Source organism: Onychomys torridus, chromosome 7 (genome assembly GCF_903995425.1).
Source record: "Onychomys torridus chromosome 7, mOncTor1.1, whole genome shotgun sequence".
NCBI lineage: Eukaryota > Metazoa > Chordata > Mammalia > Rodentia > Cricetidae > Onychomys > Onychomys torridus.
Genome location: NC_050449.1, coordinates 28,761,023 through 28,774,105, shown reverse-complemented (window position 1 = coordinate 28,774,105; position 13,083 = coordinate 28,761,023).

The window sequence follows — 13,083 nt, the reverse complement described above, 5'->3', positions numbered from 1 at the left end:
ATTTATGTACATTATTTGATACTAATAATTTCTCAGTTTTCTCAAAAGAAGATTTTCAATGGTTGAATTCTTTACTTATTTGTTTTGTTGAGACAAGGTCTTACTATATAGACCTAGATGGCTTTAGACCTTTAAATCTTCCCAAACAAGCTAAGCTATTGCCAAGGCTATCAGTGACTCTCTCCAAATTAATGCTAAAGCCATATTGCAGAAGACCACATCTTCACAACTCATTGAGCATGGAGAAATTGAGCTGGTGACTGCTTAGAGCCTTCACCTGTACTGACTAGTGTTCATGGTACTGGAAGCTACTCTGCATGCTACCGGAGGAGAGAGGTAAACACCAGCCCAGCTACAAACCCTTGAATCCACAATGGTGACTTGCCTGCAAGATCTGCTGCTGCAACAGTGGCACTTTTGGATTTAAAGCCCACTCCATGAGATGGAACCCATGCCTGACTCTGCACAGGTAGCCGGAGACCTGAGTCTAGATAGGCCATGGAGCTAGCTGAAGGCCCAATACTTCAGTTCTGCTAAGAAATGTAGCAATCAAATGGCTCCTAATGACATTTTACTGCACTTGTAGATCAGTGTCTCAGTCAGCCATCATCAGAGAAGCTTCCTCCTGCAGCAGATGGGAGCAAATGCACAGGACTACAATTGGACAATGTGCAGAGAGTGAGAGACCTTGGAACATGCAGGTGAAATAGATGTCTCCATCCAATCCCTCCCCTTAGGGTTCAACAAACTTTGTGGAAGAGGGGGTAGAAAGAGTGTAAGACTAGTGGAGATGGAAGACACCAAGGAAACCAAGCCTTCTAGACACAACAGGGCTGATGCACACATGAACTCACAAAGACTATGGCGGCATGCACGGGGCCTATGCAGATCTAGATCTAAGTCAAATGGGGTCTCAGAGCTGAGAAGAGAAGTGGACAGGAGCCCCCCTCTCTAACCCAGAAGCCAACTCCAATTGATAACTACTCACAAATGAAAAACTAGTTTTCTCCGGCTGAGTGTTACTAAGAATACAAATAATCCTTAAGGACAGTCTCCATGCCCAGCAGAAGATGACCAACACAAAATGAACTCAGTGTTTGTTGTTGTGGAGTTTTTTAATCTCAGAATGCTTTTCTGGACATTTGTTTTATTTTAACCTCACAGGTCTTTAGCTCATGTATTATGGTTTCCGATTTAGTGTTTTTATTCTCTCTCTCTCTCTCTCTCTCTCTCTCTCTCTCTCTCTCTCTCTCGTGTGTGTGTGTGTGTGTGTGTGTGTGTGTGTGTGTGTGTGTGTGTGCACGTGCGTGCCTCTGTATGTATTTCTTGTGCTTTTCTTTAGCTCTTTCTTTTCTGTTTTGTCCTCTTCTGTTTTTGTTGTTGCCAGCTTGTTTTCTAACAATAGAAAAAAAGTGTGTAGATTTGGGTAGACAGGAGTTGGAGAGGATCTAGGAGAAGTTGGGGTAGGGGAAACTGTGGTCAGAATATATAGCCTGAAAAATATTTTCAATAAAAATAAAAATTAGCTGGGTGATGGTGGCACACACCTTTAATCCCAGCACTCAGTAGGCAGAGCCAGGTGGATCTCTGTGAGTCCGAGGCCAACCTGGGCTACTATGTGAGTTCCAGGAAAGGTGCAAAGCTACACAGAGAAACCCTGTCTTGAAAAACCAAAAAAAAAATTATTTTAAAAGATTCTCCTACTTCAGGCTTCCCTAAGTGTTTGATTAATTTTTCTTCAAAACTTGGTTCCGATTACAGATAGTATGTTTAATTTTTGTATTCCTGTTTTGTGGAAGATTCTGAGGAAGACCCCTGGTATAGTATACAATATGCTAACCATCTCTCTTTGTCCATGTAGCTGACTTTCTGAAGTTCTTCAATGCTTTTCTCAAGCTGTCTTTGTTATAGATTCAGTCTGTGTACCAAGACGAGTCTCAAATCACATCAACTGGACTTGTATGATTTGCTCCTTCAATAACAACATGGGAGAGCATATTCCAGGCACTGTATAAGACTCCAGGCATAAGACCATAAATATGTCAAAACAAATAGGAATACTTAACCAACCTCAAAAATCCAAAAGTGTCAGAGAAATAAGCAACCAACAGAAAACCAATGATCAGTCAGGATGAGGAAAAACTCAGCAGGTAAGCACAATCTAGGAAATGTGCCTAATATGACATAGGAAGCTTAGCAGGGATCATAGGAGTAGAGGTATGTGGCTCTCAGTCTCCAGGAGTCAGTCCTGAGTCTGATGGGAATGTAGATATGTTTGTAGGTAATCATAGACAAGTGCTATTGAGCAGTAAGCAGACATAAAGATAGCTCATGGCAATGACAGCACATTCAGTGACCTATTTCCCACAAGATGAGATCCAAATATATTAGTATACTATGCTTTATCTCCCCCTTCCCTCTTTTCTTTTCTGATTCATCTTCCTATGTCCAGAAACATTTTCCTAAGTCTTTGTTCTCTTGAATGTTCTCTGGCCTAGGCTATTGTCCCAATTGGCTCATTTGAGTCCTTTATTTTATAAGTTTAGACTTCCCTTTTTATGCTTAGATGTGTTTGCTGGGCCCAGACACAAAGCCTGCCAAGTGTATTTCCCAGGTCTCTGTTTGTTTCCCTTTGGTTTTTTTTGCTGTAGAAGTTGGAAAGCAGATGGGCTCCCACCGACTCTACCATTTTGGACCACATTGCTGTTGCTCACTAGGGAAGCCATAAAGCCCAGCTCATTTGCATGCATCTCTGCAGTGGCTCTTCTGACCCTAGGGCTGTTAGAAGTACTCATTAGATCCTCTTTAATTAAATATGTAACACACATCATGCCATCAAGAATAAAAAAAAAAGATAGAAAAATACAAATCCAACAACACTCCTACACCTAATTAAAAGCAGGCTGTCTTTGCCTCAGAGCAAGCTGGGGACAGTACTTTTATCCCGGGCACAGCCACGGAACCCCTGGTGCCAAAACCCAGGAGGCAAGGACATGAGACTTTGGATGTGCCGAGGGGGCTAAGCTTTGTTGGGTGACACAGACTCCCTTGCCTCCCAGTAGGTGGGATCTAATTTCAGCTCCTGATATAAGACTCAAGGTGAGGACCAGCTTTCATATCCTTTCATCGTTTTTTTCAAATGCTCTTCTAGTGAATACCATCTAGTGGTATTGTAGGTAAACAGAACATGGACACAGTGGTATGGGCTCCCTGGCAAAACAAAACCTAAAAGCTCAAAGAAAATGACCCACATGCATCAGTTGTTTGTCTATGACTCTGATGAAGAGTGAAGAAACAGGTTAACATGGCTCACAGGGGTAGGCTCTTGAAGGGCCTTTATTTTGTACAGTGCTGATGACTGAAAGTAGCCAATCCATGTAGATAACCTTCATAGAAAACCTTGAATCCTCCTCCTCTCCTCCCCTAATCTTCTGTCCCCTTTACCCCGACTGATTCTCTCTCCTTAGGAAAACTCCAAAAAACCTCTCCACCTCCAACCTTGGGCTCTTTTCCTGTTATATGGAAGTCTCAAAACTGTTTCCTGGGTCTCAAGGGATTCAAAATGCCTCTTACTTATCTTATCAATGATGGCAGCCCATGAACTGCTACATTGTTGGCAGAAGGGCAGGTCCATGTGTCCTGAGAGGCCATTCTTTCCAGTTGTGTTTGCATAGTTCTGAAGGAAGCTGGGCACTTTAAGTAAACCAGAAATGCTGCTTTCTCGTTAAGCTTTGAAGTGAAAAGGAAGGCTTTGTTTTTGCTGTGTTGCTATTTGCAATTTTTTAATTCAAATTCTCATCCAATGCAGCAACCTAAAGGAGAGACTAGAAGGAGGAGATTCATGGCATCTGCTGATCATGTTTGCTGCCAGCTCTTTGGGCTCAAGAGGTATTGAATCTATCAAGATCCCTCAACCATAGACATACTTGTGGAGCAAGTAATTGTTAGAGCCCCACTACATGCCAGGCCCTGTTTGAAATGCCAGGGACCCAGTAGCAAAGAGAAGAAGCGATGCCCCCTCTCTGATGGTTTTTATGTGCTAGATAAAACTTCTTAAATTCTGGGTCATGATCTCATTATGGGATCCTATAACTGAGTGTGGAGGTGGCCAAAATTTGGCAATAGTTAAAGGTTTCTTCATATCCAACAATCAAAAATTGTTTCAAAATATAATGCATTATGAATCTGAAGTGCTTCCAGAAGAATCTACCCATGCGGTGTTATGAGACTTCACTAACTCTTAGGGTGTACACTTTGCATTATGCCACATAGCACCAACAAATACTGTCTGAAACACCTCAGTTCAGATTCCAGGCTACTGGATGCTATTATTTGTGGTGTTTTTACTGTAAACATTACGTTTCTGCTCCTATGAGAACATAATGGTTTAATTATGGAAAACAAAGATTTTGAATATTTTTCTACCATCATTTCTCAGCATGTTAGTATCATATTAGTATGTATTTGGACTGTACTGTGTTAGGATAATTGATTTGAAAAATTGCTTATTTGAGTTACTGACTTGAGTTTTATAAAAAAAAAAAAAAAACCACTAAATGAATTTTAGCTTATGATTAGATAGAATTTCCAACAATTTCTGAAATACTCCTAATTGGTATTTCTGCCATTTTATATTATTTATTTGTGCAAAGTAGTGTTCTCAACATTGACAATTTTAAATAAAAATATTGATCAACTCTGAAAAACACTGAAGATAATCTATATCCTGTAGTATCAAATATTCAGCCATGATTCAATTCTTTATGTAAAAATAAGCAGGCACATCTATTTAATTAGCATGCAACTTGCTTTCATTTTTAATAAATTAAAATTGTGTGCACAAAGAATTGTTTCATGATGTCATTGTGATTATTGGTAGTTTTTATTTGCATAATAATTTTGTATAGTTACTGTTGTGGTTTCATTTGTGTTGCTGACCAAAAACAATTAGATGAGGTAAAATGGTTTATGAGTCCAGGTTACAGTCCATCTTTGAGGAGAAATCACTGTAGGAATTCAGTCAGCTAGTCACATCATAACCACGGCCAAGAGCAGAGTGAAATGAATGAACCATTGTTCCCTGCTTTCTATGTAGCTCAGGAAATTTGTTCCCTTAGGCAGTCTAGGACCAGCTGCTAAAACAGTGGTTTCACCCATAGTAGCTTACTTCTTCCCACATCAATCAATAATCAAGACAATTCTCCATGGACATACCTATAGGCCAACCTGATCTAGGTAATTTGTCGCCTGAAGTTTTCTGCCTACACATTCTAGTTTGCTTTTCTGTCGCTGTGATAAATCACTGACCAAAGACAATCTGAAGAAGAAAGGTGTGTGTATGTGTGTGTGTGTGTGTGTGTGTGTGTGTGTGTGTGAGAGAGAGAGAGAGAGAGAGAGAGAGAGAGAGAGAGAGACAGAGAGACAGAGAGAGAGACAGACAGATGGAGACGGAGAGAGAATATAGAAACTCAAGGCAGGAAGGAATCGAGTCAAGAATGATTTGCTCTTCGTGTCTTACTCAGCTGTCTTTCTCATACAACCTAGGATCACCCGCCTAGGAATGGCTGTCCCACATCTAACATCAATTTAAAACATGCCCCACAGGTCAATGTGATGGGGCAATTCATCAGTTGTGGTTCTGTATTCCTGGGTGATTCTAGTTGCGTCCACTTTACAAAACTAACCAGTATGCCAGGTCATTTTGGTTATAGCAAGTTGACATTACAAACTAACTAGTACATCTCTATACTCAGGGTCATATGCCAATTTTCTAAGGAAGTGCCATATTGATTTCCAAAGTGGCTGTACAAGCTTGCATTCCCACCAGCAGTGAAGGAGAGTTCCCCTTGCTCCACATCCTCTCCAGCATAAGCTGTCTTCTGTGTTTTTGTTCTTAGCCATTCTGACAGGTGTAAGGTGGTATCTCAGAGTCGTTTTGATTTTCATTTCCTGGATAATTAGGGATGTTGAACAATTCCTTAAATGTCTTTCAGCCATTTGAACTTCCTCTGTTGAGAATTCTCTGTTTAGTTCTATAGCTCATTTATTAATTGGACTGTTGGGCATTTTGATGTCTAATTTCTTGAGTTCTTTATATATTCTGGATATCAGCCTTCTGTCAGATGTGGGGTTGGTGAAGACATTTTCCCATTCTGTAAGCTGTCGCTTTGTCTGGTTGATCGTGTCCTTTGCTCTACAAAAGCTTCTCAGTTTCAACAGGTCCCATTGATTGATTGTTTCTCTCAGTGTCTGTGCTACTGATGTTATATTTAGAAAGTGATCTCTGGTGCCAATGCATTCAAGACTACTTCCTACTTTCTCTTCTATCAGGTTCAGAGTAACTGGGAATCCATCTCCCCCAAGACCCAGCTGTAGCACTCTTGGGCATATACCCAAGGAATGCTCAGTCATACCACAAGGGCATTTGCTCAGCTATGTTCATATTAGCATTATTTGTAATAGCCAGAACTTGGAAACAACCTAGATGCCCTTCAACTGAAGAATGGATAAAGAAAATATGGTACTACTCAGCAGAGAAAAACAATGACATCATGAGGTTTGCAGGCAAATGGATGGGTCTAGAAAAAAATTATCCTGAGTAAGGTAACCCAGACTCAGAAGGACAAACATGGTATGTACTCACTCATAGTATGATACTAGATGTAAAACAAAGATGACTAGACTGCTACACAACTCCAGGGAGGCTACCTAGAAAATGGGACCCTAGGAAAGACACAGGGATTGCCCAATGACAGAGAAATGGATGAGATCTACATGAACAACCTGGACGACAGTGGGAGTAATGAAGGGCAAAATTTGAGGGAAAGAGAGCTTAGGGGAGCAGGAGATCCCAGCTGGATCAAGAACAGAAAGGGAGAACAAGGAATAACAGACCATGATAAATGAAAACCACATGAGAAAAGGAAGCAAAGTGCTAGAGAGGTCCCCAGAAATCCACAATGATATATCCTCTGTAGACTGCTGGCAATGGTCGAGAGAAAGCCTGATCTGACCTAGTCTGGTGATCAGATGGCCAAACACCCTAATGGTCGTGCTGGAACACTCATCCAATAACTGATGGAAATGGATGCAGAGATCCTCAGCCAGGCCCGAGGTGGAGCTCCAGAAGTCCAATTGTCGAGAAAGAGGAGGGACAGTAAGAGTGTGAATTGTTGAGACCAAGATTCGAAAAGCACAGGGACAAATAGTCAAACTAATGGAAACACATGAATTATGAACCAAAGGCTGTGGAGCCCCCAGATGGATCAGGCCCTCTGGATAAGTGAGACAATTGAATAACTTGAACTGTTTTTGGAGGCATCCAGGCAGTGGGACCTGGACTTGTCCTTAGTGCATGAGCTGGCTGTTTGGAACCTTGGGCTTACACAGGGACACTTTGCTCAGCCTGGAAGGAGGGGACTGGACCTGCCTGTACTGAATCCACCAGCTTGAATTGAATCTCCAGGGGAATCTTGGCCCTGGAGGAGATGGGAATGGAGGGGAGGGGCTGGGAGAAAGGTGGGGGTGGGGGCAGGAGGGTGGAGGACAGGGGAACCCATGGCTGATGTGTAAAATTAAAACACAAATATAATAAATAACAAAAGGAGAAAAAAACCTTGGTTGAAAAGAGCTTTCAAGTGACAAAAACCTTAGACACCTTTTTCTCGTGTGAGTCATAAAATAACGACAAAACTGACATCTAACTATAAAAACTCAGAATACTAATGGAGGAAAACGGGCAGTTAAAGCCATGAGAAATGATAGAGTTGATAGCCTAGATATGATGACTGAGAAAGCCTCTCTGTTTTGAGAAAAGACTTGTGTGACTTGAAGCTATGTGAATGTCTATGGGAATATAGAATAGCAACACATTTAAAAGTAACTTCTGGAGGTACAGTAGACTCAACTGAATGAGAAGTATCAAGATTTTTTCTGGTTGATTCTGAAGAATCAACTGCATGCTTATAACATTACAACTGCTTTGGACCACATCTATGTTTTCATTGTAATATACAAATAATTTTACTGGACCAAAGTGATGATTAACTTCTATCATATTGACTACTTGGAGGTAGTTCAAAACACTGGAGAAGATGACTGAGATGTTGGGCTACAGGAATGGAATTCTCTGTGTGAGAAATGAACATCATGAAAACTGGAGACACTAACCAAAGGTACTCTTGCAACATTATGAACCTTCAAGATGAAGGACAGACATGGAGAGGCAAGAGGTTGAATCAGGAGTAAGTAGTCTAGAGTTCTCCTTGTTTCTTAGGGCTTTCCTATCTGGACTTATGTATATCCCCTGCATAATGCACTTCTAAATTCTCTGTACATCCTCAATCTTCCCTGTCTCAGTTGAGAACTCTGTTTTCCCGGTTTGTTAAAACTCTTTTTACCTGCTTTTTTCCTTTCTAAAGCCTTACCATCAACTTTATGAATTCTATTTTCAAAGTACCTTCAGAGTCTCGATACATCCTATCATTATAGCAGCTTCCTGGTCCAAGCTATCCTCTCTCTCACCTGACTGAAGCTACTGGCTCCTGACCAGTCCTACTTGATTCTATCCTTGCCTGATTGCCAAAGACTATTGTAACACAGATACCAGGATAGTACCTTAAAAAATTAATGTGAAATCATGTATCTCCTCAAAACTGTGAAATGACTTTCAGAGTAAATTTCTCAATCTCTCAGACTGTGAGGTACTTGTGCTGAGATTTTCTTAACATGGTGACTTCATCTACTTCCACTGTTCACTTTGCTCACTCTGCTATCATTATGCAGACTGGAAAAGATGCTCCCATTAGAGATTTACTGTTCAGAACATGTACTCCAAATAGAGGATGATGTACCTCTATAACTCTATAATGTCTTATATTGTGATAGTTGGTGTTTATTTCCAACCAATAAAACTTTATCATTTCCAAAACCTTAGATCATCCTCACATTTTTATTTTTTAAGTCTCTGTTGATACTAAATTAGTTCTGATATTAATGCTATTTTTCACATGTTGAAATACAGTCTCGCTTTAATCTCATAAGGCTTAATAGAGCTTTAATGCAATCTCACTGCCCCAAATAGCTTGACCTCTACAGCAGCCAACTCATTTCCTTTTCATCATATTAATAAAAATATTCAGTTATGCTCTGTATATTTTGAGATTTTTATTTTGAAATATATCATCATCACACAAGACACCATACAAACACATACTTTCCTAGCCATGTATAACGATGTTTATAAAGCAGCTAACATGTTTAAGAATGTATCATTGTCAGTTTCCCAGAGAATGCTTTTGTGGGTCAAACATCTTGTTATATACTTTGTCTCTCCCCAGAGTTAAAGGAATTATTATTATTATTATTATTGATAGTAATTCTTTTCTTTCCAATTTTATCTTTGCATATATTTTGAATGAGCCATTTTTCATTTTAGGAAATCTGTAACATATAGAGTTAGATTCTGAAGATGTTCTTTAGGATTGTTTCTTCACTCAGTTGTATGCTCAATATTCATTTCCATCTTATTGACAGTTGCAATTGCAAATCATTAAGACTGTTTCAGGCCAACATTAAGGCCTGCATCTTCTGTAAGATTTTCCCATTCTTTTACTAGATCCTACATAGTCTTTAAATAAAATTTTATTTTTCCTCATTTCCCAGGGACTCCTATGTTCTATCTTGTAATATAATTTTTCATATTCTCTTGTATTTACTCCTGGTTTATTGGTCTGTAAAAGGCAGACTGTTTATCTCTTTTTTTTCTTGTTTTCAATAACACCAGACCTAGAGAATATACATAATTTATGATTATAAAATGCTTATTAAATGCATGATATTGAGAACTACAGTATATATTTGGATGGCAGACCCTTTATTGCATATTCCCCAAAGTCTAGCTAGCTCAATAATAAATACATCTCATCTATTTCTCATCTCACTAGGCTATTGTACACGCTCGGCTTAGTGTTTGACTTCAATTACATTCTCAATAGCATTTTTCATCTCTCCAAAGCTATGTTTTGTATCTGCTAACCTGCATCTGTCTAATATTGAAATCTTTGCTCTAAAGACAACAATTGGGTAAACAAAAGTGTAAGTGGGTGAAGGATTAATCAGAGTTGGGGCCTTAATTCTGTGCTGCTTGTGCTAAACAAATGTAATGAAGGGGAATCCAATAATAGAAGCATGAAGAGGAAGAAGCAGTCCCCGAGAGTGTGTGGAGACACAGCTGTTCTTACTCCAGTCCCTGCTAAGTAGCAACACAATGGTTCCCACGACTGGATGTCCTGGAGCCCTGGGATGGTTGCCTTTCTGAAACTTTTCTTCCAGAAGATGCCCCTGCCTCATCTAAGCCAAAGAACAGTGTATTTGAGAAAGCTCACATGAATTCCTCTAAGCTCAAAACATACAGAGCAAAAAACAACTTCCTTATGAAGAGGAAATGAAGTGTTTTATTTCTTTATTTATTAGATTTGTTACTAACCATATCCCGTGCTAGAGGCCCCTAGGCAGAAAAGCTTATTGTAAAATAATAGAGATAATTAAATTTTATATTATGAAAGAGCAATCAATGCAGCAAAACTAGTATCTCATCCACTGGGGATACTGAAACTAAAGAGGTGAGTTCCATGTGATGTCCCAAGGCCAAACAGCACTGCTATCTCTATTCTCCACTCTCCTCCTCATCCATTAATATTTATTAAGAATTGTGGTTGCTGAGGATCTTGCATGTCTTGTTTTCTACAAATTAAGACTGGCACTCAATTACATAATAATGTCTTGGATGATACTTGTGGTATTGACCCAAGAAGAACTTAAGAATGTTTGCCATCACCCTAAGGTGAACTTGTAAAATTGGCTAGTTTTGTTCTCAAGGAGATGTTTGCCTCTTTGCTGTTCTGTTCCCTTTTCTGAGTTTCTTCCTCAGAGTTACCAGTGTGAATCCTTCCTGCTCACCCATGTAGGATTTCATGTAGAAATCTCTGGGTTTTTTTTTTGTTTGTTTTTTTGTTTTTTTGTTTTTTTTTTCTGGTAATAGTCCCAAACCTAACTTGACTCTTAAAGTTTGTGTGCTCATGATATGGCATGGCATTTGCATGCGTCTAATTTCTTGATGTGAGTCCTGACATTCTCACCTGTTGGCCATGTGACTTGCGGAAGTTTATTTAGTCCCTTTTGGATTTTATTTTTAATTACACCTGGAAAAGAAATCTATCTACTTTTCTTTGAAAGCAAACTAGCAACTTGTTTGCTGGCTACCAAGGATCTGCTCTCTCAGGAAGACAGCAGATCCTACAAAACATAATAGAATGCCATTTCAAACACAAAGAGATTGAAGTCTGTAGCCACATGGATTTGTCTAAAAGAATACTCCAACCATGGGCAAATGGGGCTGAGAAAATGACTGCATGACCATAGCAGTAGCAATATAGCAGAGGGCAGTTTATGGGGACTTTTAGAACATCAACAATAATCCCTGCAAAGGCACACAATGGCTTGTTGACATTTGAAATCCTAAAGGCATTGCACATTTAGACAATAGCCATATATGTTGAGGTACAGCTCTGTAGAAACTGGAGACACAGACACATATGTACAGATGTTTGATTTAGAATCATCTCTATAAAATAATTCAGGAAGCTTGAACTTGTCTCAGCATGGCTCGGTTTGAGACTGGATGTCATTTTCCAATCCTGAATTCATAGGAAATTGAGGTTCAAGAAATTTTAAGTAATAAAGACATTCATTCAAGGAAAGGAATCCTCCACCATATTTATAAGTATTTGTGAGTGTGGATCTAACTCCAGGTTCTTCTATTTAGATAACACTTTATTGTGTTCATTATTTTATAATCAACTCAATCAATGGTGGTGCATCTTGTCCTTACTTCTACCAATGTATAGCAAATATTAAAACTGCAAGAGGAATATCAAAGAGATTATCTGTCTTTCAGTAGAGTGCCAGGCCAAAGCACAACCAGAAGCATATCTTGGGCTATAAAGAACAATATAGCAATGTAGGGATGCCCATGTGAGCCTGCAAGGACATGATGCCAATGATAACCAACACAGAAATGACCAACATTCCCACAAGATGGCCACTTGTGGAATATGTCACATTCTTGTGGACCTGTATCATCAAACACTGAGTAGTACTTCACCAGGAAAAAGTATCTAGTTAACAGGTAACACCAAAATCCCTTTATTGCCTCTGAATATCTGACAAGTGACTAAACAACTAGGCCTTAAATATATGTGTTCCCTGTTTTCCCAACGACAATAACAGCCAAAGGACATTAAAACTGTCTTGAGGCATAATCATCAAACTTATACCAGTCATAGAAAGAACAAAAGATTTGGAGCCACGGATTTAGGGTCCATCATTTAACAGTTAAGAGAATTCAGTCTGGGAAAAGAATTCAGGAGCCCTTATATATTGTGAACATCATGGGAATTGAACATAATATATGCAAAAGACATTATGACCAATGCATAGGAGAAACTCAATCACCTTTAAGCATAGTTGTTATTTGATCATGACTAGGAAAGGGTGTGAGAAGTAACCTGTCTACTACATTGACAATAATAGGAAAATTGTTTTTCTGCATGATGACTCATGAAAGAATGCTGTTCTCTGAGCAAATGTTGTGAGCTGCCACTCAAATTCCTAAAAATATGGAAACACACCCATCAATGTGATCAGAATAAACAAGCATTTTTAAAAGGTGAAAAAAACTGCCCAGATGAAATAAAAATAAAAAGTGTACCTCTTGGGTGGAGAAATGATTAAAAAATGATAACTATAATAGGAACAGTATCAGTGCGAATTATGTATCTCCATATGCCAAACGTTCTGAATAACCAAATACAGCCTTATATTGTCAAATTCATGTATGTCTGCATATATTATGTGTGTATATATGTAGACACACATACATAATTATACACATAGATAACACTAAAGATTTTGGTCTAATAACTGAAACTTCATGAGTTTTAAGCATGGATACAATGTAATAGTAGAGTACACATGTTTAAAAAATAATAAAATAGAAGAAGAAGATAATTTGGCCATGTATTA